Below are 26,556 nucleotides of genomic sequence, written 5' to 3'. Positions count from 1 at the left end.
AATGATTAAATTCTCTTCTAAAATTAACCTCAATTCCATAAATGATACAAATAGATATATTAAGAATAATTTACATTTGTCAAGGCAAGCAACAACAAAACAACATCTATTAAATTATGTCTTTTAGTCAAATTCAACTTTACATAAAAATTTGCATTTTAATGAAATAAAAATAAAAAAAATGTCAACATCTAAAAGTTTTAAATAATCATATTTACTATTTCCCCTTACAATATTCTTTTATGTTATCTCATCTTTCAAAATAGGAAATTGCTACTCATTTGTTTATATACAAAAGAATTTAGAAACCCTATTTTTGTTGAATATAGAAATTTAAAGAATAAAAACAGAAATAAAATGTTAGAATAGAAATTATATAGTAATTATTTTTGATTAATAACTATATACTGCTTTTAAAGATGTCAAACTTACTTTGTCCAAATGGTGTCGTCGTTGTTCCAAATGTACCTAACAATAAAACCGTATTAAAATATATCAATATTTATACTGAAAAAGTGTTTAAAACTTTTGACTTACTTGTCCCAAACGCTGAGCTTGTACCAAATGGTTTGTTATTTCCAAACATGGCTTTTATTTCTAGAAACCAGAAAATAAAATATATTAAAAACTTTATTTTCATTAAAATGATATTATTACTTTAAAATTTTTTAATTACAGTATATAAAATTAAAATGCATATTTTTTAAACTTTTTTAAATGTTGAAAATACTATCAAAATGAATTTATAGTTCTCTTTCACAATTTTTTGTAACAAATTCAATTCTTTTAAACCTCTAAGTTAAAAAATATAATATTCCAAAGATTATAAAAGTTCTCTTTACAGCTACTAAGCTGTAAAGAGAACTTTTCAAAAGATTGAGATTTAAGATTGTGATTTAAATTTTTTAAAAGTTCTCTTTACATCATACTATCATAAGTCACAAAGACTAATCCAGCAATATTAACAATAATAATCACTGTTAACATATCTAGAAATAGAGATAAAAGATTTTACAACATAACTAAAAAAAGTGCATAACAGCCATATTCTTATTATACTAACAAAAATACTTTTAACAATAAAAATTATGGTGCATGATCATTTGTTATTTTTTTATTTCTTCAAGTTTCTCTATCTTTTCAAATATAAACTATATTTTTTTGAAAATCAGAATTTCAGAAAACTACTTTTCATATGACTAAGCATGTAGCATATAATATATACATCTCTCTCAGCAAGAGAAAAGTATGAAATAAAATCTGATTTCAATAAGGTTGATCAACTGTTTATCTATGGGAATTCAATTAGTCAATCATTAGCAATATGGTTCAATGACTGAAGCTCTCTTCTTAGACACAGTTGAAAGTTCAAAGAATGATTCCATGCAGTGATCTAGCTTTAGAGATAATCTTCATCTAATCATCTCCAATTTTGCTCAAATTTAGTGAGTAGCTGCTTCAACTGCTCAAGTTTTGCAAAATCTTACAACAATATTCGTCACCACCTAGAGTTAAATCTAAAGTAAGATTTAAGTCATGAGTTCAGTTAAAATCAGCATTTTCAGCATTTACTACACATTAATTCTAGATTTTACTGTTAAATCTGAACTGTGATTTAACTTGCCACTATCTGCAAGTTAATTCTCGAATTACAGATTAACTAAGGTATGCACTATTTGAATTATTCATAAAACAAGAGAGACATATTCAATTTTATGGTGATTTTTGCTCTTACAAGTGAAAAATAAGCAATGATGCTATGGGTGATAAATAAGCAATCAATTTACATAACCAATTACATAATCACAGGACTTCCAATTTAAAAATATTTCTACTCTTTCTTTTCCACTTAATCTTTATTTACTTTAGTTATTTTTTAAATTTTTGACAATTGTTTAATTTCCTGGTACATACACTCTAACCAATGCCAAATTCTATCGGGCTAGATTCTATCCTAATGGAATTCGGCATTGGTTGGAGTCTAGCTTTATAGTATATTGGGTCTAGTGATGTTATTTCTTGGTAACTGGTATCTTTTGTCTTTATATTTGTTACTGCACTTGTTTTTATTTTCTAATACATTTTTATGATTTACATCTAATTCTAATAATACTTCTATCTCAAACTGAAATTAGCTAAATTACCATTGGTGTTTATTGTTTACTAAACTTTAAAATCATGTGTTTAGTTTAAACATGACAATTTGCATGGACTCATTATGAAGTATTCAGACAAATCTGAGAGCTTATAACAGCTCGTCACTTCAATTTGAGGTTTTCATAATCCAGTGTTAGACTGCGTTGGTGAATAGAAAACATTAATCTAGAGTTATCAGCTTGAAATCTCAGATTATGAAACTCAATTTAAGACATTGTGGTGAATATGCAATATCTAGATTGTAGGAACTCCTTATATGGAGATCCTACAATCCTTATATGGAGATGATCAAAATGTTGCAAAGGCCATTTAAAACTTTTTGCATTTTTGACATCCTGCAGTTCAATAACTACCAGTTTTTACAAAAATATCTCAGTAGTTAGGATAATTCAAAATCTTAAAATTTTAAGGAAACAGCTGAATTATTCTTCTTATCAGTTGCACTCAAATTTGAAACAAAATTTGTTGTGACAAAAAAAATTTCAACGTTTGAACAGCTGTATCTCCTGGAGAAACCATTCTACCTAGCTAAACATGGTACAATTTTATCAAAGTTGCAATAATACACATTACATACATCAATGCAACAATTTAACACAATGTACAGTACAATGCAACTTTTGATAAAATTTTGTCTCAGAGAAGTTTTCCTCTAGTTTCTATTGTGAGGGTTGAATGTGACTATAGTTGCACATATCATAGTCTAATTTAATATTGATTCACATCAAACATGATGTGAAAAGAAAAAATAAAAGCAAACTATAGCTGCATCCAAATCAATCAAATCTATATCTAGGGATCTTGCTACTGGTAGTTTCTTTGCATTTTTGCAACAAGTGATGTAATTTAGCTACAACTTTTGTCTACAAAGTCATGAAAAAGTGATGAAAAATTTTGCACTTAGACAAATGCAATAGTTTCTTGTACAGTGATATCTTTTTGTACATTTCAGAATTACTTCAAAAATGCTTTAATACAACAGCCCCTTATTATATTGTGCTTGTTGGGAGACAAAGCAAAAGTGCAATATATCCTGTGGCATGATATAACCAAGTACTAAAAATTCTGGGCTTTTACTAAACAGATTATACATGCTACAGGATCTCTATTCTGTATCCTTTCATTAGCAAGTGTTTGATATAAAATAAGATTAGTTTTACAATACTAAATTTTATTTGTAGTTAAGACAAATACTGTCAATATATAATAACAAAATATCAGTTACGATTTTATTATATAGTACTATATTTTACAATAAACTACTTATTAAAAATTTGTGTAATTTAATTTTTCAATAATAATTATAAATACAGTAACTGAAAATTAAAAATAAATATTGAACATATAGTAGAACATCAAAACTTATAAAATTGCAGAGTAAAGATTCTCTAAAAAGCAAAATAAAAGTTACTGTTGTATAAAAATTTTAGAACTTTCCTTTCAGAAATAAAGAAATCTTTTCCTTACACATTACAATGTGAATTCAAAATTTCATTTCATGTCTTTATGGGAATCGAAGATATTGGGTTGTCAATTCGCATAAAGATGTGAAACTTCCAATTCACAGAAACTCGTAAAATATTTACAGTCTTGATACTCAGAAACATTCCCAGTACAAACTCAGAAAGTTTTTATGTCTTTGGAGAAAAAGAAATATTACAGCTTCATACTTTTTTGCAGTCACAGCTAAATGTAGAGAAGATCAAGCTGTTTGTGGAATGGAGCATGTTTAAAAGAATACTTATCAGCAGGTGCAAGAATCTCTCTCTCAGGTGTCCACCAATCAATGGTCACAAATGACTTAGTTTCTGATTTTCCTCTTATGTTCCTCATTTTAGAATATGCCCTTGTAATTTCAGTACATACTGTTGACTGTGAGCATAGTTTTAGTGAAATGAATTTGATTAAAATCCCAATATGCAATAGGTTAGATGTAATAAATGTTAGCAATGTGATGAATATATCAATCAATGGTCCACCTCGAAAAGAATTTGATTTCCAAGCTGCCTTTACTCTATGGTGCCAAAAAAATAGACATTATCAATTGTGACCTTAGTATAACTATGAGTAAGTTACAGGATTATAGCATTTCTAATTTTGCACTGGCTGATATCAAAATAAAATCTAGAATTTTTATTATGTTGAAAACATTTTTTTACATTACTTGTTTTGCTAGTTTTCAAGACAACATTAGCAAAAATCTTGAAAAACTTGAAATCTTGAAAAATAGAGATTTGAAAAACTTAACGAGATCCCTATTTATCTATATTCTTAATCCTTTCACTTTCTTCAGCAATTAAACACACTGAAGTAATCACTGATTTTCTTTTTGAATCTGAGTCAAAAGCACGTGTGTACAACAAGTATGATTGTGGAATTGCAATGCCCACATATAAACAATAGGTTGTTTTTATCTAGATCTAAGTTGTACTTAGTATCTTATAGTTTTTAAACATGATGGCAAATTGCATATGTAACTTTTATCAACAATCAATTTTCATTCTAAAAATGTATCATGTTCAGGGCCTATTAGAAAGCTCTTCTTTTGTGAAACTGTTGAAGTGGTTATCATTTAAGGCTAGAAATTTGAGCTTTTCTGATTGCCTTGCTTTTGAGATATTTCAAGGTCAATTTGTTTTAAAAAACTTATACTAAATTTAGGCCATTTATATAACTCATATCTTCAAAAACAGTTTCACCAATAAAGTCAACCTTCAATTGAAATAGCACACTTTTTTTATGAAAGACTGAATTTTTCTATCTTGGTATTGCAAACTTGAAGCAACTCCGTATCAAATTTGAGCAAAATTGGAGATGGTCAGATGGGGACTACTGGTCCCAGTTGGCACAGAATCACCTCATATCATTCCATTTTTAAAGAATGTAAATATAATTATTATATAATGTACTAATTATTATATAATGTATATAATTATTATACAATACAAACATATTATTTTAGAATCTAGCCTAATAGCAAATAATAAAAAGTCTTAACACCAGGCTAATAAGGCAGTCCTTCCAAATCAATCATATTAAGGCCTTGTAGGGCCTAGAAATATATAAGGCTGTCCTGATGGGCAAGGCAAGTACTGTACATCAATTTTAAGGACAGTAGAACAATATCGTATGCTTGGTGATACTTGTATGAGAAACCTGGCAGCGCTAACACAAATTGACTTTTTATTATTTGCTATTAGGCTCGATTCTAAAATAATATGTGCATACCTGTTAGCTTTTTTATATATATTTTGAATGCACATAATTTCCACCAAATTTCTGTATGTGTTATATGTTCCAAATGTTTAAAATTAATGTTTCAAAAATATTCAGTTCTACACGTTCCAATTTTGGAATTCAGTTGGTTCACAAACCTGATGCAGGCCTTGATTAAGGTTGAAAGCATTTGTTTGATGTATTTGTATTAAATGCATTTGTTTGATGCATTTGTATTTGTTTGCTGCATTTGTTTGATGCATTTGTATTAAATGTTTTTTTGTTACTGGATTTAAAAGTTTGTTAATGGTTGTCATTAGTTCCAGTAATTGAGTAAGAAGATAACTTTATTAATTAAAACTATTGTGTACAGGCACAATGAAGTGACGTTTTTCTCAACACTGGGCTAGTTGAATCTTTTATTTAATAAATAAAATTTAATATAAATAATTAATTAATATATTAATATAAATAAATAAAATTTAGTATAATTAAAACTATACTAAATTCAGATAAGCTGAGATCACTGGAGGCATAGGGAATTTAAAAAGCTCACAACAAGGACGATGTATAAAAAAGATGCTGAAATGATTTCAAACACATGGAAAGCATTTATAGACAAGCCTATACATAGAGATATGTTAGGAACATATGCAAACAGTTATATATTCAACAATATTTTAAATTTTATTAGTTGTGAGCCATAATTTATAATTTTTTGTGATAATTTATTGTGAAGTATTAAATATATTAAGTGTTTTGGATGTTAATGACATTGGTTAATAATGTAATTAAAAAAACACACAGTTTAATTAATTTAAATAGAGCTAGTTCCAGAATGTAATTCTTTCAAAATAGTGTTCCAGATTAAAAAGTTCAGCTAAAGAATCTTTGATAAAAAGACTGACAGTGTCCCTTGAAATAGGCTGAAAACATTTGCATTGCTTATATATTGACATTGCTGGCAATGTGCAAAAGGGTCAGTATAGTATCAATTTATATTATCCACAATTGCTTCTTCGATTATTAAAAAATCTTATTTTAAAATAATGTTTTCAATTCTTTTAGAGTCAGCTTCAATTCAACATAACAATCTATAGTTACTGTTATATTCTAAGAATAGATTAATGAATAGAATTTTGGAACAATTGCATTTTAAAAACTATTAAAATATATTAATTAAAAAAATTAATTTAAATAAAATAACAAAATAATTATAACAACAGTTTTTAGTTTTTATTTCTATTATAATATAATCAAAATTAAAATTAAAAACTATGAATGTTCTTTCAAACAAGGAATACATATATATAATATTTTTTTAATAAATGAGAACCATAAGTGCTATAGAATTTGTTGATTATAACCTAGAAGTAAACACAAACAAAATTTATAATACATTCCTTGTTTAAAAGAACATTCATAGTTTTTATTTCTGTTATGACTGTTTTTGTATAGTTTCAATCAAGTTGTTCAATATCAACTTTTTGTAACAAATCAAGAGACATAGATAAAATTTTGAAAAAAAATGACAAAATAATTACCCTTTGGATCACTCTGTTGATTAAAAGATTGGGATAGTAAAATCAAATAAGAATGAAAAAGAAGTCTGCCTCTACATCAATCTAACTGAAGGCCAGGAAAAAAAACTCAAAATAAGAAATCAAGAACCAAGAGATGAGTAAGAAATGAAATCTCCCAAAGCATATAGAGCACGAAAAGAAAAATTTTTTTACCAAATTGAAAAAACGGTAAATTTGTTAGAATAAGCAATAAATGAAACAAAAATATGCCCATAACAAAAGTATAGAATAGGTTTTACTTCAGATTTTTCCTTAAGTTTCAAATGCACAAGAGTATTTTATATTGTCTATTATACAGTTTTATTTATCACATGTATTTTTTTAATTTAAATCAGATATTTTGCATTTGTACTATTTCCAATCATCCTTTTTACTTCAATTTTTATATTTTTCATACTGTATTTTCATGGATTGTCTAGCATGTCAGTCTATCTGGCAGAGACCATAAAATCAGATATTTTCATATGGTAAAAACTGGCATTCCAGTTTATCCCAGGGGGATGCCAGGATACCAATTTACGCGAGGTTATAGATCCTTCTCTAGAGGGTGCATTAAAAAAAATGAACGAGTTACATCACATAAAAACGAATGAGTTTTTATTCTTAAACTGTGAAACTCAGCATTATATCAAAAACTATGATTATATATTTAATTTCTTCATTTTATTCTCTTTCTAACCAGTGCTGTAACTAAGCAGGTGCAACAGGTGCACCAACACAGGGTCCACTGGGAAGGGAGGTCTAAAATGCATGTATTTGTTTTATTATTCTCCCAAACCTAATTAAGGGGCCTAATGCAAATTCTTGAACAGGGCACAGGAATGGCTAGTTATGGCACTGTTTCTAACCATGTAAAATACTTGTGAAATTTTGAGAGTGCTTTTTATATATATTTTATTGTTATTTGATTCAAAAACAAAAAACAAACAAATTGAATTTAAGAAACTTGCTGTAAATTATCTCAGCTTACACAAAACTACTACTAGGATTAATGTCAATAAGTAGTTAATTGTTTTATTGTCTTGTATAGGAAAACTCTCTTACTGATTTTAAGTCAGTCAAATTACTATGTAACTATTTTATTGTACTGGGAAGAATGTTACAGTTTAACCAACATGCAGGTAACCCTGGGGTTTCCAGCATGCTGGTCTCCCCTGTTTATATGCATCATGCTGATCATTTCACAAAAATATGGTAAAACAATTGGCAAGTGCCAAATCCGACAGAGGGCGCTGTTTTTGAGCCAACAGGTAAGGAACCGACCACATGTTTGTTCAGTGCCTGAGCCAATTCAGTTTCTATCGGTGACGATTATTGCGAGGACCAAATGGAGAACAAATCATTGAATTTATGTCAAATTCTAGACTATATCGACGACAGGAAACGTCTTGTAGAAGGTGAAGCCATTTTGGATATATGAAACATACACACACACACACAAAACGTAATGTGTGCTACAAAGTTTTGACTGGCCTATGTTGCATAAGTGCTGAATGACTCAGCAGGACAGCCTTCAGATTGGCACTAATTTTAACTATTATGATATATAAAACTATGTTTTTATATTGGAACATGGTGTATACTGCTTAAAATATTTAAATACTTCTCACCTGTTAACGTGTAATAAACATGCTATCACATGTTTACAAAAACCAGACAGCCCCACTTTGCAAGTGCATTCTCCCTGTAATTGAGATGTATTAAAATGCCAATATCTGATTGCAACATTAAAGCAACAACATGAACTTTGGAGTTGTTGTTAGAGTTTAATCTACAAAATACGATGTGTCCGGCATCCAAAATGGCTTTACCTTCTACAAGACGTTTCCTGTTGCTGATATAGTCTAGAATTTGACATAAATTCAATGATTTGTTCTCCATTTGGTCTTCACAGTAGTCGTCACCGATAGAAACTGAATTGGCTCAGGCACTGAACAAACACATGGTCGGTTCCTTACCTGTTTTGGCAGTCATCTTGGCTCAAAAACAGCGCCCTCTGTCAGATTTGGCACTTGCCAATGGCTTTCCAAGATATCTGGCAAGCACGACAACAAAATTTAGAAAAATTTATTGTGCATCCAACAGTTAACAAAAACTGAAATAAAATGTGTTTAAGACAAATTTTAATAAATATTACAATTTAGATTACTGTAGAACCTCGATTATCCGCCCCCCGATCAACCGACCCCTCGGTTAACTGACCGTCCTAGTTGGCAAATTTCAAATGTCTGCTAGTGATGTGGTGCTACAATAACGACGATTATTATTTTAAAAAATTTTTGTTAGGCTTAACATCGATGAAAATTCAACGCAAAATAGGTTAATAGCGATATACTAATATACTAATTACATGGGATATAATAATATACTACACTAATAATGGATTTTTTCATACTTTTCGGTTATCCGACTTTTCAATTATCTGACCAACCCCAGTCCCCAATTAGGGCGGATAATCGAGGTTCTACTGTATATTGTAAATCATTTAATATTAAATAATTAAAGATTGGTAACTTTCTTATTTAATTATGCAATTCTAAATATTTTCATCCGGTATATCAAGTGTAAAATATTGTAATCTGAAAAAAAAAACATGCACATTTATTATCAAGTATAATTTACTCAAAACTTAATGCAAAATAATAAGACTACTCAAGTAAATAGCATAATATATTGGCAGCAAATCTGTAAGACTAAATGGTACTGAGGATCCCTGTTTAGTGTAACAAACCTAGAATGAACTGCCAGCAGGGTTTGACCAAGAGATGTTTGTAGCTGCGGCAAATTTTTTCTCCACTTTGTTAATCAATCCCTGGCTTGATTCTCCATTAGAAAAGATCAGTTCTTTATGATAAGCCCAAGATTGTTCAATTGGAGAGCTGTTTTCTTTGGGCATAAAATTAACACCCAACTAATCAAATTTTGCTGGCCTATTCACCATGCATGTCAGATGTATAGTGAGCAGTGGCCAAATCAAGACAAACAAATATATCCTTTGTTGCTTGGGTAGTAATTTTGGATATAAAATACCAGTCTCATCTCAAAGCACTCAGTTATAAAAGTATCATAGTATGTCTCTGTAAACATCAATAAACCAGCAAAAAACTAATATATTAAAACCAAAAACAAACATTTTCTTTCATTTTAAATGGTCATCTTCAGGTTAGAATAATGTAGACATAAACCAAAGAATATTCTAAAAACAGCTCATCATATAAATTTAAAAGCTGGAATCATTGTGAAATGTATGCATGTCCATTATAGCATTAACATCATGCTTCAATCCAGATATTACAATATATAACAATTTAAAAACTAAATGACTAGAAAATACCAAATAAAACATATATGCCTTAACACAAGACTTAAGAGAGGTTATAGAACACCCTCCACACAGTTGAAAGAAAGTCCATCTTGTAATTAATTGCCATACCACTTTTTGAAGGTCTTGAATATTTCAATTAGTTCAAGATACTTCAGTTGGCTGGGTCATCAGTGTAAAATACAGGCATTATCAAATTTAACCTGAATATCATTATCATTGGTGAAAATAGCCAGTGCAGTTGTAGAGAGCCCCTTCTGAATTGTACATTGATTCTCCTTAATCCTCATATTCAGGCATTTAGCAGTGCACCAATATATTCACACAGATGGTTCACCTTATGAGCCTGTATAGGGGTAGTACAAATGCCTGACAAGCAGCTCCTCTCTCTCAGGTCCTTATCATTTTTGATACTTGAAAAATCAGATCTCCTGTATGTGATCCTGTTATTCATAGAGCAGGAAATTTTCTGTTACATATTTGCTAGGACCTTATTACATTATATGTAATGATCTTATACAACCTGTCATCTGATAGTAAGTGCTTTGTGGGTTGCTCTTGACATAAAATAAGAGTGTTAATTAGGTATGCTGGGTATCTGTGTTGTCTGGCTATACTTGTAATAAAGTTCTATTTTCCTATTTCCTGCTGTCAAACAATGCTGCTTTTAGGTCCTTCTTATAAGGGCTCTAAAAGTGGCAATCATATAACTGAATGGGTCATGTCTTGCATGGATGAAGACAGTAAATATGAACTTGTAAGGAACACTTTCATTAACAACTGCCCGTGCTGTATGTAATGTCTATGTCAAGACAGTGTACTTGGATGCAGCTTTCCTCTACACCCACAAAGAGAGGCCATAGGCATTGTCATTGAATGTCCTTATGAATGTCAACAAGTCTGGTTTTTTCTTCTAAATAATAAAAATATCATCTACATATTTTGCATATATTATTATTGTTAACATGAGGTAAGATGTTCTGCTTGGGGTACCGTATCAATAATTCCCATAGTGTTTTTGAGATAGGACTACCCATACTCTTCCCTGGGAAGAAAGTAACACAAAGAAAGTAACATGGACCAAAAATGGCAAAGTGACATAAGATGTGCTAACTCCAATATGTTGGAAATTGTTCTGAAAAAATATGTTACAGATGAAGAAGTCAAGCAATTCACAAAAACACAGCTCTATATGAATGGATAAAAACAAGCACCTAAAGTTGCATACCATGAAGTAGATGTTATACCTAAAATATTGGGTGCAAAGAACAACAGATGCCCAAGCTGGTCATGTAACAGCCCTAATCTTAACCTTATTGAGCACTGCTGGCATATTATGGACAAAATTGCAGAGGCCTGAAAATAAACAGAAAAACTGCAAGAATGTTTTAGAACAGTTTGATATCAAAATTTTTGTGTAGAATACTTGAAGAAACTCATCCACTCTATACCAAAGAACAGCAAAGCAGTTATTAAGGCATATGGTTGTACAAAGTATTATATTTCCATTCAATGAGAAATAATTGTTCATATTAATATTTTTCAGACTTACTTAATGTCATGAACCTTGTTTTCCTTCAAGAAAGGTTTTGCAACAATGCTCATTAACAGTTTTGGTAAGGCTGTGATATAAAATTATACCTACTTAAGTTCAATGTAGCATTATAAGTAATAAATTGCATTTTTTTGGGTTCATTCTTGATTTCTTCTCTGTACATATGTTATCACAAATCATGATCATATTTCAAATATGCTACTTTGTATATTTATTGAACTGCATTATAGATACTACATATCATAGGCACTGTAATTTCCAATGTCAGTCCTGTATATTGTGTACTTTTCAACAATTATTAGTAATCTAATATATATTTACAAACTAGCTTACCCGTCGCGCATTGCTGCGACCTCAGAAGAAAGGAAATTCAAGCAAACTCGTTATGACAAAATTCAATTTACATTTTATAATTTTTATTAAAACTTATTATTATTACATTATTATTTCAAGTCGATATTAAAATTTGGAAAAGGGGGATACCTAGATCGGTAAAATACGCGAATTTCCTCCTACAACTTCGGTTGTTGTTCGGGGTACAGTTGAGGTTTTAACGAAGTTCGAGCGAATATATAATTAGCAAAAAAAAAAAGTTGAAATAAAGTGATTAAACAAAAATTATTACAAATATCGTAAATAACAGTTCACAAATGCATATATAGAGATATTTTTTGAAGGGGGAAATGGTCTTCACAATTTGAAATCGATCGAACACACTGTGCTTGAATGCTCGTGTAAACGCGCGCCATCTATCATAGGATAAATGTACTATGCCAAAAACCTTCGCGGGAGTGTATTTAAAAACTTTCCGAAGTTTTATGGCAATCGTACTATGCCACAAACCTTCGCCGGAGTATATTAAACAACTTCCCAAAGTTTCACGGCAATCGGATAAACGGTGTGGTAATGCATGAAGGACACACACACACATTTTTATATATATGGATAATGTTTCCATGTGGCTATGTAAGGCAGTGTCAGAATAGAAATTATCTTCTCCCAGAAAAATAAAGGAATAACCGGTTACCACTAATCTACTCAGAAAAATTACAAAATCCACAAATCAATTTATTTTTACATAAATTAAGCAAAAATATGACAAACTATAGTTTCAACATCTCACTGAAAGTATATCAGATCATTCCAATGCTGGCAACTAGAGGTTACCTTTATAAACAAATGTATTGAATTTAAGAAATGTTATTTTTAGTTCTGTTTGGGATAGTAAAAGTCTAAAAGTTAATTTGTTTAAATTAACTAAGTAAGGAATGAAGTATACCTGATAAATAGTTTAGTTCAGAGAAGACAAATCTATGGCACACTAAGAGAAATCATCTGGCATGCAAACATACTCTTACATATATGATTTCATTTACTTTTTACTGTTAAATTTTAGTTTTTTTTATTATAGTTTATTCATTTCAGTATATCATTAGAAAAGTATACTTTTCTAACTTGAACAATATCTATAGTTCAGTATAACAAGAATTTATCAGAATTGTTAAATGTGTAATGTAAAACAATTGAGTTCACAGTAGATCATCATTCCAAATCAGCAAATTGCAATTTCCAATTTTCAGCAGCTGTTGTCAGCTCTGCATGCCTGCATGCATCTCCTACAAAAGAACATTCCAAATCAGACTCAATGTGGCTGCAAGTGATGTCAGAACTTGGAAGATAATTGAACAATATCTCAATTTTCAGACTTAAGAATACAACAGAACAGAGATGCAGAATATTTTCAGGACTCAGATTTTTCCCAAAAATCATCACACATAGCACACAAAATAATGAAACAAATTATGAACCAATTAATAATTATTACTATATAATTAAGAAAATGCAAATTAAATCATAAAAATAATTAAATTGGCCTACCAAATAATTTGCTGCACAACACTAAATGGATAAATTAAATTTTTTTAAATTAAAAGAATACTTTAATGTAAGTACATGTAATCATCACAGAATAATACATACAATTAGAAACTTGATGTAATACACTGAAATCATCACCAACATAAAGAATAACTTACTTTTAGCATGAGATGTTAATTAACAGACTTTTTGACAGCCAAATCCTCCAGATTGTAAAGTTTAATAGAAAATAGTGTTAATTGACGCTAATTGGACTACAATTTGATAAAATTGTAGAGCTATAAATTCCCACCGTTGTCCATCTGATGTCTGTCTGTCCTTCCTTAATCTCAAGAATGGAGTTAGATAAATGAAAGTCAAGATCAGATATGAAAAGCTTAGGGGCAGGAGACCCCAATTAACTATATACAAACTTCTAATTTGCACTGGAAGTCATGTTATTTAAATTAAAAAAATTTTTTCTCTGAAAAGAGTTAGATAGATGACTGACATGACTATTACTGACAGGAAAGTATGATAGACAGGAGCAAGAAATCACTAATTTGAGATGAAAAGCATATATTTTAAACTACATAAATTAAAAATATTAACAATTGCAGTCTGGCATTATGACGATGTCACAATAATTTTATAATTATTATTCATTTATTCTTTACAATTACATTTTAAACAAATTGGTGATCACCACTCACAGGGAAATTCCTTCTCTTAATACAAATTAAAACTCATTTTTATCAAATTTTCTAAATTATTGTGCATTTGGGCAAGTTGAGAATTTCAGTAAAAGAAGTCTTTCAGATCTTATATTTGACATATTTAAATCTAGATAAAAGAAAAGACTAATTTGACTGAAAGCAATTTTTGGATGTCCAATAAATAAAACAAAATTTAATCTCTGTTTTCTTAAAGTATGAATCTCCTCATTTACAATAAAGAAATCATTGGAAATTGATTCATTTTGTACTTGTAAGTTAGCCAAATCAGGCAAAAAAATTGTAGAATGGGTTAATCTCTAAATTTTATATACATATGGTGAAAATGTTTAAATTCTAGTTTTAGTTTCAATTTCAATATGTGTACAAATGATTCTTCGAACTTTCAACTTATTTGATTTAGTTTATATTTTATTTAATTTTATAACTGTCCTTCAAATATTAATTTATATTATTCAATTTTATGAATATGATATTTCATTTCAATTTTGTCTCCTGACAATGTCTTAATAGGTATCAAAATGTTTTGAATTAACAAACATATTTTGTTACCAATAAATTTAATAATAATGTCTTTCTCTTTTGTCAAACATGGTACCAAATCTACAGATTTTCATAAATATCATTTTTGAATAAAGATTTCTCAATCTGAATAGCCAACACAAGATAGTAGCACATATTATAGAAGGCCAACAATTTCATCTATTTTGAGTTCTTACCTACAATAAACCTGACCAACATGAGAGGATAGGTTATGCTATGTTATCCATTATAAATTTTGCAAGTCCAAACAGGTTCTTGTGGCATCAGACCAACATTTGAAATGTGCAGCATCTAGTGAACAGATTTCTAAGCTACTCAAGCATCAGAACGATTGTTTATCATAAACTGGTTAAGTAAATTCAATCATATTCATTCTATTTCTACAATAATTCTTTATAAAACTTCTAGATAATGTTTCAGAGAAAGAATAGTTTTATTTCTGCATTGTTCTGTTTTTCAATTATACATTCTAGGACTATGCTATGATGTCAATCAACTATCATTACAACAAGTTTAATATATAACACAAATATATTTTGCATATGATAAAAGATGAAATATGACTATTTATATATCATATAGCAAATAATCAGATTACTTTCTTTGTCTGGAATCATATTGCTTCTTTTATTATTAATAAGCAGCATTATAAATTTAAATTACATTACAAAACAATTTTGAAATTTTAATGGATAAACAAGTGTACAAGTATTTTTAGAAATGAACATGAATGTTTTATCAACAATTTTATGATCATTATTTCAATACTCAAGTGGCAAAGAAACCGAAAACGTATATAGCCAAAAAACATGTGCTGTAAAAAGTTATTAAAAGCTGGCTTTGCAAGTGTAGCATTGATAAACTAGGCTGCAAATCTAATGTCTAGCTGTAGCCCACAACAGCTACTAAACATTCAGATATTATCAATAATTTTCTGATGCATTTGTATTAACAAAGAAAACATTAGAAGTATGACTGCATATAATGGTTATGAAACCTTTTTGCCAATCAGAAACAGTGTCGCTATATGTTTCTGTTGTTTAAACACCATAAAGTGCAATTAATCTGTTATGAAATTATTATCTTCAAGTTTGTATTTTTGTATTTATATAACAATATATAACATTTAGTGGTAGTATTAAGATTAAATGAATAATGAATTTGTGTAAAATAAATTTATTTAACTTTAGGTTCATAAAAAAACAATACTGTCTGTATGCTTTAATGAAATAGGCAAATGATATTTCATCATATTTACTACCACATTAATAAAGTTAATTCTGACCTATCCCTGCATTGATTATTGATATTAGTCTATGTCATAAAGAAAACAAAATCTTACTGAACTTAAAATTAAAAAAAAGGGCATGATTATTGGGATGCATTTGGAATAAGCTTCAATCATTAAAGTAACTAAATTTATAAATGTTGCATATGCAAATATCCAAGTTATGTTTACATGGGAATTTCAAGAAAAACAGTAGATAAAAAAGTGCACATTCTAGATCAAGGAATTATTTATTGTAATATCATCACAAAGCTAGGCTGCAACTTTTAATCATGTTTTGATTTAAAAATAAGCTTTCTATATCTGGTCTCAATTTTCATATACCTAACTCTGTTCTTGAGATTAACAAAGAATGGACAGACATCAGATGGATGACAATGGAAATGAATAAGTCTGCAATTTGAAAATTGTAGTTCAATCAGGTTAATGAAATGTGTAAAGAAAAATGGATAGGCAACAACTGATCAATTATATTGGTATATGGATTTCATTATAGGACATGATAAGACCAAAAACACTATACTAAGAACACCATTGAGCTAGACCTTATTGTTACGTTATATTTCACAAAACAATCATTGTATATGACAACATATACTATCATGTCCAATGGAGCAAAAAAAAATTAAACAATGGATTGCTTATTCTTTTTTGGTCTATTTGCTCAGAGTGATGAATGATTTGTCAGACCAAGAACTCCTCTACTATCCCTTGAGCAATGGAAAAATATAATACAGTCTGATAAATCACTTGCCATTCTTATGAAGGAAATAGACAAGTGTATGTATGGCATCAACTAATGGAAGCTTACAATTCTTATTATTTAGTTTCAAAAGTCTTGTGATAATACAGGGTATTTTAGAAGGCATGAATTGAATGCATTTGACCTGTTAGAAAACATGTCAATTGTTATTTAACAGTACTGAATAATCACCTTGATGCAGTGTAAAAGCTTTTATTTTAACAAAAAAGAGCTACTTTTGGAATAACAATGTTCTAATCCAAACATAAATCAGACTCAGTAATTAAAAATACATGAGTCTGAACTTTTTTAAATATCACAATTAGAAGTTTTTAATCCAATAAATATCTACCAAAAAAATCCTCCCTCTCTATGGAATTAGGAATTGTGGAACTTCTGAAATGTAATCTCATGTAAAAATTTTCTAACTCCATTAATTAAACAATCAGAATTTGATTATTTTCTTCTAAAGAATAGAATTATATCCCTTTTATAAATTGTTTGGAGACTGGTGGATATCACAATATATACAAGTTCACTAAATGCATTTAATAGTCTAACACCATATTATTTAATTAATTAATAATTTTTCATAAGTTCTTTCCATTTTCTTCCTTTACTATCTGTATATCCATTACATAAAAAATCAAATTAATCAGAACACGAGAAAAATATATTTTATGTCTGTGTTAAACCTATATATGTGGGAAATTAGTTTATTAAATCAATCAACATACAACCAGAGATAATTAAGAAATAAAATTGATTTCTGTATATTGTATATATAGTAAAGCCTTGTCAAGTCAAATTGTTAACCCAAAACATTCTACACATCACGGGCACAGTATATAGGGTTTTTATATAATACAGTCTTAAGTCAAAATTTCTGGCACTTTTATCTCAAACATATTCTCCCACATACTCTCCACCTGTTTGAATACAGATAATTAAACAAACAACTCTACAAACCCGATACATTGTAATACCAAAGCCAACCACTGCCATATGCTATTGGGCTAATAACAACTTTTCTTCCAGTAGATCTAAATTATTTAATTAAAAATTATTATTATTAAATTTATTAAGAGATGGCATTTAATGCCTCCCTCTAGTGTCAAATTGTTTGGTAATTTATTAATACAATAGCAGTCATTAGCCTGATAGCATATGGCTTTGGTATTACAGATAATTAAGATAAATACTGTGGCACTGTGCCGAACACAACACCACACCATTACAACCTCATATCAACATCCTTTACCAAACAATACATTACCGGGTCACAAGACGATGCCATAACATCAAAAGCACCATGAATTGCATACAATTTTGTAATCATTCTGAACAGATTCTTAAGAAATGGCTTGCAAATTGGATATTAAACTCATTAACACAAAACTAATTTTGCATCCTTTAAACCTTGATTTAATAAAGTTTTACTGTTAATTATTTTATTCCAAATACAATGATTTACATCATTATATTTGGAATAAAATAATTTATAGATAATCAATTTCTAAACAATAAGCAATATTTAGTTTGGGTTTCTCTTTATACTCAAGTCTACAGAATTTTGTGCAAAGGTTTAACGATTGAATCTGAATTTTCTGCAAAAGTTATGTTACATGTGATTATTCCATTAGAATTACTTAAATTGTCTTGTTTTATAAACATTTATTGCTACGCAATAAAATTTAACCTAATAAATTTTATTTGTAGTTTAAAAAATAAGAAAAATGAATTAATTTCCTTCATTTAACTGTAATTATAATTAAAAATAAGACCGAAAGTTTGGAATTTAATTGTGATTATGATCAAATTGGCAGGATCGTATATTTCCTGTATATAATGTAACATTGCTTCATCTGAGTTCTATATACGTAAATAAATACGTTAAATATAGATTTCCCGAGTTATTAACGTAATGTAAGATAATAATATTCATTTAACGATTTATACTTACTGTCAAAAGAATTTTTTTTTGGAGGAAAGATCTAAAAACCAATAATATAAACTAACACTTCGACACTTCTACATTCGAAAATATTGATTACGAGTCTGTTTTCTTTTCGTTTATTGGTTGAAACTGGAATCCGAATTATCCTAGTTTCAAATACGTTTATAGCCCAATTGACGAATTTGAAATTTTTTATTATTTAAAATAATATAAATATATTAATGCTTTTTTATAATTATTAAATTTATTAAGAGATGGCACCTAATGCCTCCCTCTAGTGTCAAATTGTTTGGTAATTTATTAATACAATAGCAGTCATTAGCCTGATAGCATATGGCTTTGGTATTACAGATAACATATGGCTTTGGTATTACAGATAATTAAGATAAATACTGTGGCACTGTGCCGAACACAACACCACACCATTACAACCTCATATCAACATCCTTTACCAAACAATACATTACCGGGTCACAAGACGATGCCATAACATCAAAAGCACCATGAATTGCATACAATTTTGTAATCATTCTGAACAGATTCTTAAGAAATGGCTTGCAAATTGGATATTAAACTCATTAACACAAAACTAATTTTGCATCCTTTAAACCTTGATTTAATAAAGTTTTACTGTTAATTATTTTATTCCAAATACAATGATTTACATCATTATATTTGGAATAAAATAATTTATAGATAATCAATTTCTAAACAATAAGCAATATTTAGTTTGGGTTTCTCTTTATACTCAAGTCTACAGAATTTTGTGCAAAGGTTTAACGATTGAATCTGAATTTTCTGCAAAAGTTATGTTACATGTGATTATTCCATTAGAATTACTTAAATTGTCTTGTTTTATAAACATTTATTGCTACGCAATAAAATTTAACCTAATAAATTTTATTTGTAGTTTAAAAAATAAGAAAAATGAATTAATTTCCTTCATTTAACTGTAATTATAATTAAAAATAAGACCGAAAGTTTGGAATTTAATTGTGATTATGATCAAATTGGCAGGATCGTATATTTCCTGTATATAATGTAACATTGCTTCATCTGAGTTCTATATACGTAAATAAATACGTTAAATATAGATTTCCCGAGTTATTAACGTAATGTAAGATAATAATATTCATTTAACGATTTATACTTACTGTCAAAAGAATTTTTTTTTGGAGGAAAGATCTAAAAACCAATAATATAAACTAACACTTCGACACTTCTACATTCGAAAATATTGATTACGAGTCTGTTTTCTTTTCGTTTATTGGTTGAAACTGGAATCCGAATTATCCTAGTTTCAAATACGTTTATAGCCCAATTGACGAATTTGAAATTTTTTATTATTTAAAATAATATAAATATATTAATGCTTTTTTATAATTACTAAATGCTAAAAAAATATTTATTGTGATGAAATAGTATAATTATTATATAAAAAGTAAAACATTTTTGTTCAAAACAAACGCTTTTCCAGCAAAAAAAAATTCCAAAATTGTATTTCCATTAATTAAATTTATCTTTCGACTTTTTTTTTAACTCTTTCTGCCCTGTTAGCACCAAGAGGGCCTCTTTCAGCAAGCCCATTATTGATTCGGTCAGGCCCACAATGGGGCAGCGGATGGTGAGGGACGGGACCCGACATATCCGGTCGGACCATTCCCCGAAAAATCTATTTCAAAATTGTATTTATATTAATTTTTTGTTTTGCCTTAGGTACCGTATTTCTTATGTATTATTATTTATACATACGACTTATGTAGTAGTGATACAGTCGACCCCCTATAACAGTGTTGTTAATTTAATTCCGTTTTATATGAATTCCATGTTGTACGGATCACTTAGATTTTACAAATACGTGAGCCGTTCACAGCCCGGCACACATATTTGTAAAGTCTAACTGACTCGTACAACATGGAATTCATATAAAACGGAATTATCAACAGTATTATAGGAGGTCGACTGTATTTAAAAAATAAAAATTTAATCAAACAAAAGTTGCGTAATTTTATTTTCTTATATCTATTTCTTCCTAAATGGCCTGCAAATAGATTTTATTCTGTTGGAAAACTACCGCGTATATTAATTATATAAGTCAAATCTCGTAAAAAATACACGAAAACATCATTTAAAATATGCAACACTAGCTGTTACCCGCGACTTCGCCCGCGAAAATTTTGCAAGCAAACCCCATTTATATTCAGTATTTCAACAACCATAGTAATTGTTATATAACACCTAAAGCTGAGAATAATGAGAATTGCCGAGAATCAAACGAACTGTTTTCAATTTGATCAATTTTCTGAAACGTTTACAATCGTTCTATAATCGAACCAATATGCAATAACAAATTCGAATTTAAAGCGGTTCGAACATTTTTTAAATTGAAATAGATAAAAATATTTATAACAATGTCTGAAATGTTATTAATTTAATACACCTAAGTACTCGATGAAGACTTAATCCTCTCCCTCTCCCTCCCGTAGGGGAATTTCGAAAAATCCCTTCTTAGTGAGCGTTTTCATGACGTACCTTAACTGTGTACCAAATTTCACCTCTTTAGGTTTAGCGGTTTGCTCTGGGGGATGATGAATCAGTGAGTGAATGAATCTGTCAGTCAGGACTAGGGATTGTAAATTTACCGACTTTTTCGTTTACCGGTAATTCGGTAAATGAAAATTAAAATACCGGTCAGTGCCGGCCAGAGGCAAGTTTTAGGATGGAGCGAAATCCTATTATGGCGCCCCCCCTTGGTTGCTCCTAATTTATACCCTTTAATTTTTTTTACCACTGAGGCGCCTCCTAGGACTTAGCGCCTGGAGCGGCTGCTCCGTTCGCCCTATGGTAGAGCCGGCTCTGATACCGGTTTACCGGTAAATTACCGGTAAATTTTTTCCTAAAAAATAAAATTAAGGTGATAAAAAATATAAGTAATTTTTATTTCCATTTCACATTTTCTATTACAAAGGTATAGAATATGAAAAATATAAAAATTAAAGTGTTATTCTAAACAAACTATAATAATAACTTTTAGAAACATAAATAAAATAATACAGAAAAATAAAAATAAAACAGAAATAATATATAGTACCTAATACCATTTTACTGATTACCATTTTTTAAAAAATAACTTCTCAAGAAACTTAAATTATTTAAAGTCTTATCTCCTAATTTTGATCTAATTTTTGTACAAAATAATCCGGGTTAGGTTAAGTTTCTAGACTTTTTCGGACATCATCTTTAAGTAATAAAAATCTTTCCAGCATGTTTAGTAAGCTATTCCACCGGGTTCTACAATCTAAAATTAAAGAAAGTTCTTTTCGTGAGAGTAATGGGGATTCCCCACGAAAATAAGGTTAGAATAATACATATTTTGCACAATCGTAAGGCATAATGTTAGAATCTTGTAATAAATATTTGTATTTAATTATTTTAAACAGTTGTTAGAAGTAAAAAATTTATTTAAGGTACAAATTTTAATGTTATTTTGCAATAATATTGCTTTAATGTCCTGTCATAATGTGGTGTATTCAAAATTGCTATTAATTTAAAAAGTACGTGAAATATTTACGTATTATTATTTTTAAATATTAAAAAAAAGATATTTACTTAATCTTTAAGAAAAACGTTGATTGTAAAGATTTTAAACCTTTAAAAATCTCAAAAAACGGCAGAGCACAAATCACATATGCTAACTAGAGCTTTCTGTACAATTTACAGTGCCTCTCAAACCCAAGAAAGTTTAAATTAAAATTAAACAAAAAATATCTCACATAAAATTAATAATTAGGTATATTGTTGCTTACACTTATCTTTTTTTTTTTTTTTTTTTTTTTTTTTAATGTCCCTTTAGCCCTTTTAAATATCTATAAACACAATATTTTCTACATAAAAATTTCTAGTATGAATTTTTGATTTACCGAATTACCGGTAAATTTCAAAAATTTACCGGTAAGTTTACCGAATGTTTTTTTGTCAATTTATCGGTAAACCGGTATACAATCCCTAGTCAGGACAAGCAATTTTATATATATAGATAATAATAGTGCCCGGATGGCCGAGCGGTCAAGGTGGCAGCCCACCGCTGTGGGGGACTCGGACTCGAATCCAAACGGGTCGAAAAATCCCCAGGAATCTTTCGGGGGGTGTCCGTTCGGATATGCCGGGCCCCGTCCCTCACCACACGGCAGCCCCATTGTGGGCCAGGCCGAACCCATAATGGGCTTGCTAAAAAAACAGGCCCTCTTAATGCCCACAGGGCGGAGGAAAGAGCTAAAAAAAAATAATAATAATAAATTCCTATATATAAAATAGGAATTTTTAATTTATTTATAAAGCCATTTTTAGAATATATAATTTTCATTTCATTTTCATATAATATTATTTTCAGAATATATTTGTAATATAATATGGCCACGTCTAAGTTTACAATCTATTCGCATACAGCAATAGCATTCTTGACTATGCTATCCATTTTTCAGAGATCGCTTATGTTTGTCCACGTCTAGTTTAACTTAAAATCTTAATGACGTCTTTTTCTTTACTAACCTTATTATTATTGATTTCCTTATTAATCCGTATTAGGCTTCACCTAACTGAATCCAAATTGTTTTGTGGAAGCGCAAGACATTTCCATGTCGCTATTTGTACGTACAAGTACTATTAAGTTCTTTAGTACATTTTCACGTACAAATACTTAATAGTATGTACAAATGTAAATCAGTTTGACAGTTATTTGCACTTGACAGTCGAAAGCTGAAATAATTAAAGAATATGCCTAATTGCTCTGGTGTTCTGGACTCGAATTAGGGCGGTCGTAAAACTCCAGGAATATTTCGAGAGCGATTTATTCGGGATATGTCAAGCCTATTCTCATTATCTAGCCTTCCATATGGAATTTTCCTGGTTTTCTTCGTGTTAGTAACACCTAAATAGGGGTCTAATTTCCCATAAAAAATCTCCCAGGAGGCATTTCCCTCGGAAGATCGTCCGTGACATATTCGATTGTGGCTCCGAATGTAGCTTTGATTGCTTTGATCTCCTTTTTTTTAACTCAGATAATTAGCAAAAATCATTATAACCCTTTTATTTATTACCCTTTTATAACTGATCCTCACAACCGTGGTACTTACACCTGACATGCATTCAGCACTTTTTCCGAGAGATAGGATTGCCAGACTGGACAAAAAAAGGCCAATCGATCTATTTTTTTAAAAATAACTTTCTGCACTATAGGCACTATAAGAGCTTTGTTTTAGCAAGCCAACAATGTAGCAACTGGGTAGTGAAAAACGGTAGTGAGAAACAGCGTCTAAATATCCGGATGGACTACCCCCCGAAAAATTCCTGGGGTTTTTTTGGCTAACCAAAATTCGATTCCTGGTCCCAGGGCGGTAGGCTGCCATCTTAATCTGGCCATCAGGCCGTATTCGAGACGTCTGATCACTAACCTTAAGTTTAAATTCGGCCCTGATACTAAATCTTAATTTAAAACACAAAATGGCATTGATTATATTTATAAAATTATTTTATTAATTAATTTATAAATATATTTATAGACTCGTAAGCGAATTAGATCTGAAAATAATGAAATTTACTAAATACGGAAAGGAATTCATCAAAAGGAGAAACCTCAATCCTGATGTTTATATTGAAATATGCATACAAATGGCTTATTTTAGGTCGGTTTTTTAATATCCTTTTATACTTTCTAATTTCATATTAACTAATTATTTTACGTAAAGATTATATAAAACGTTAACATCAACATATCAAGCCGCTTCGTTACGCAAATTTAGATATGGAAGATTTGATAATATTCGTGTTTCCAGAGAAGATTTAACGAATTTTTTCGAGATTTTTTATGATGAAACTGTCAAAAAGGTAAAAAATATAATTAATTTTTTTTCTTGGATGATGTTGCCTGAGATCTGGAGCTTTAAGGCCTCAGACACGTGTAGATATATACTGTACTTTTTGATACGCAGTAAGTACTAGGAAGGTAAAAAAAACACCACAAAAACAACTCCGAATCCGCACTCACTAGGCATAGTTAACTAGGGCCTTGTTGAGGGCCTCGCACATCCTAAAATTGTCACTGGTTATAACTAGACCACATATTCATAAGGTTTTATACAACGTATTGAAAAATATATGAAATCAAATTAAATTTGAATACACAAATATCATGTTAAATATAGCATTTTTTTACCAAAAGAAAAAATTCTAAGAAATATTTTATTATAAGAAAGAAAAAGTAAAACTTTTCCTTAAAGTCATTGAGAAACAAATTGAAATGTATATTTATGTAAGTAAAATGTCTGTTCATAAGACATATTAACAGTCTAGTTTAAAATGTATATATTANATACGCGTGAGCAAGTAAGATATAAGTTCTGATTGGCTAACATATGTCGGATGATCACTCCTCAACGTATTATTATCACTTTGCCCGACTAGGTGGTAGCAGTATTCATAATGACCGGTCAATTTGATAAATTATTGAAATTTATTACAATGCCCGATTTTGTTGGTCATTATTCATAATGCCCGGACATGATTCAGAATGCTCGTATTAATCACTTTGTCCATAACATATATATATTTTATGTATATGTGAAGACCATTAATGGAGAAGGTCCTGATAATTATCTTCTATGCTTGAAAGAATTTTTTCACAACAAAAGGCAGTATGATCCAGCACTATTTAGAGATAAATCGTATCAAGAATATCTAAACTTTTGTCTGCAAATAAAGCAGGTAAATAATTATAAACGGTATCTTTGGAAGATTTTTGTAGGTCTGTTTTGCACTAGATAAGCAAAATCTAATGAAGAAAAATTAAGACTATACTTAGTGTTTATTTTCTAAAGTTTGTAAATATATATATATATTTCGAGCTGAAAACAAGTTAAAATCACACTTTCTTCTGCTAAAGATCTTATAATACCGTATTTTTTTAATGGAACCGAATTTAACACTTCACAATTTTAAAAAATAAACAAAAAATTTAAATTCTTTGCCAGAAAATGAATATAAGAACTTAACTTTTTAATAAGATTTCATTTAAAAATTTACAATTTCTAACAATAATATCGTGGTTGGATGGCTGATTGGTTAAGGCGACAGCCTGCCGCTCTGTGGAATCTGGGATCGGATTCTGACAGGTCTAAAAATCCCAAGAGTTTTTTGTGGGTGGTTCTTCGGGATATGTTAGGTCCTGTCCCTCACTGCCCACCTTGTTGTGTGCGTGGTAAAATCCATAAAGGGCATGCTAGAAAGGTTTTTTTGTACCTACAAGAAGAAAGAGATTATATATATATATATATAGGAGACACCTCTGCATTAAGCATGTAAATTTATGTTAAAAGTCGCGATTTGCTTATTTTTTTAGTTAAAGTTCTTTATATTTAGATTAATTTCAAATATAATATAATCGTGGGATATGGACCTATGGCGAGAGACGGCAATAGTTGCTGTTTTAATCTTCAAGAACATCAAATAATATTCACTCTGACATCATTTAATACATTCGAAAAAACAGATTTGCAAAGTTTTGCCCAACATTTGACATCAAGTTTGATCGAAATCGGCGAATTTTGT

General features: G+C 29.6%; 2 long non-coding RNA genes across 2 annotated transcripts; one reads left to right on the top strand and one right to left on the bottom strand.

The window, feature by feature from the left end:
* Positions 1 to 428: 428 nt before the first annotated feature.
* On the bottom strand, positions 429 to 19,105 carry LOC111615159. Its single transcript, XR_002755034.1, has 3 exons — positions 18,961 to 19,105; positions 538 to 597; positions 429 to 468 (listed from the first exon to the last, which is right to left on the bottom strand). It is a non-coding gene; the product is annotated as an uncharacterized LOC111615159 (long non-coding RNA).
* Positions 19,106 to 24,786: 5,681 nt separating this feature from the next.
* LOC111615158 lies at positions 24,787 to 25,630 on the top strand. Its single transcript, XR_002755033.1, has 3 exons — positions 24,787 to 24,837; positions 25,202 to 25,261; positions 25,576 to 25,630. It is a non-coding gene; the product is annotated as an uncharacterized LOC111615158 (long non-coding RNA).
* Positions 25,631 to 26,556: the final 926 nt, after the last annotated feature.

The sequence above is a fragment of the Centruroides sculpturatus genome, unplaced genomic scaffold (assembly GCF_000671375.1).
Source record: "Centruroides sculpturatus isolate CEXI.00-Female unplaced genomic scaffold, Cexi_2.0 scaffold2250, whole genome shotgun sequence".
Classification (NCBI taxonomy): Eukaryota; Metazoa; Arthropoda; class Arachnida; order Scorpiones; family Buthidae; genus Centruroides; species Centruroides sculpturatus.
Note: the sequence above shows the minus strand (reverse complement) of the source record. Positions and strands in the feature narration are given on the sequence as shown.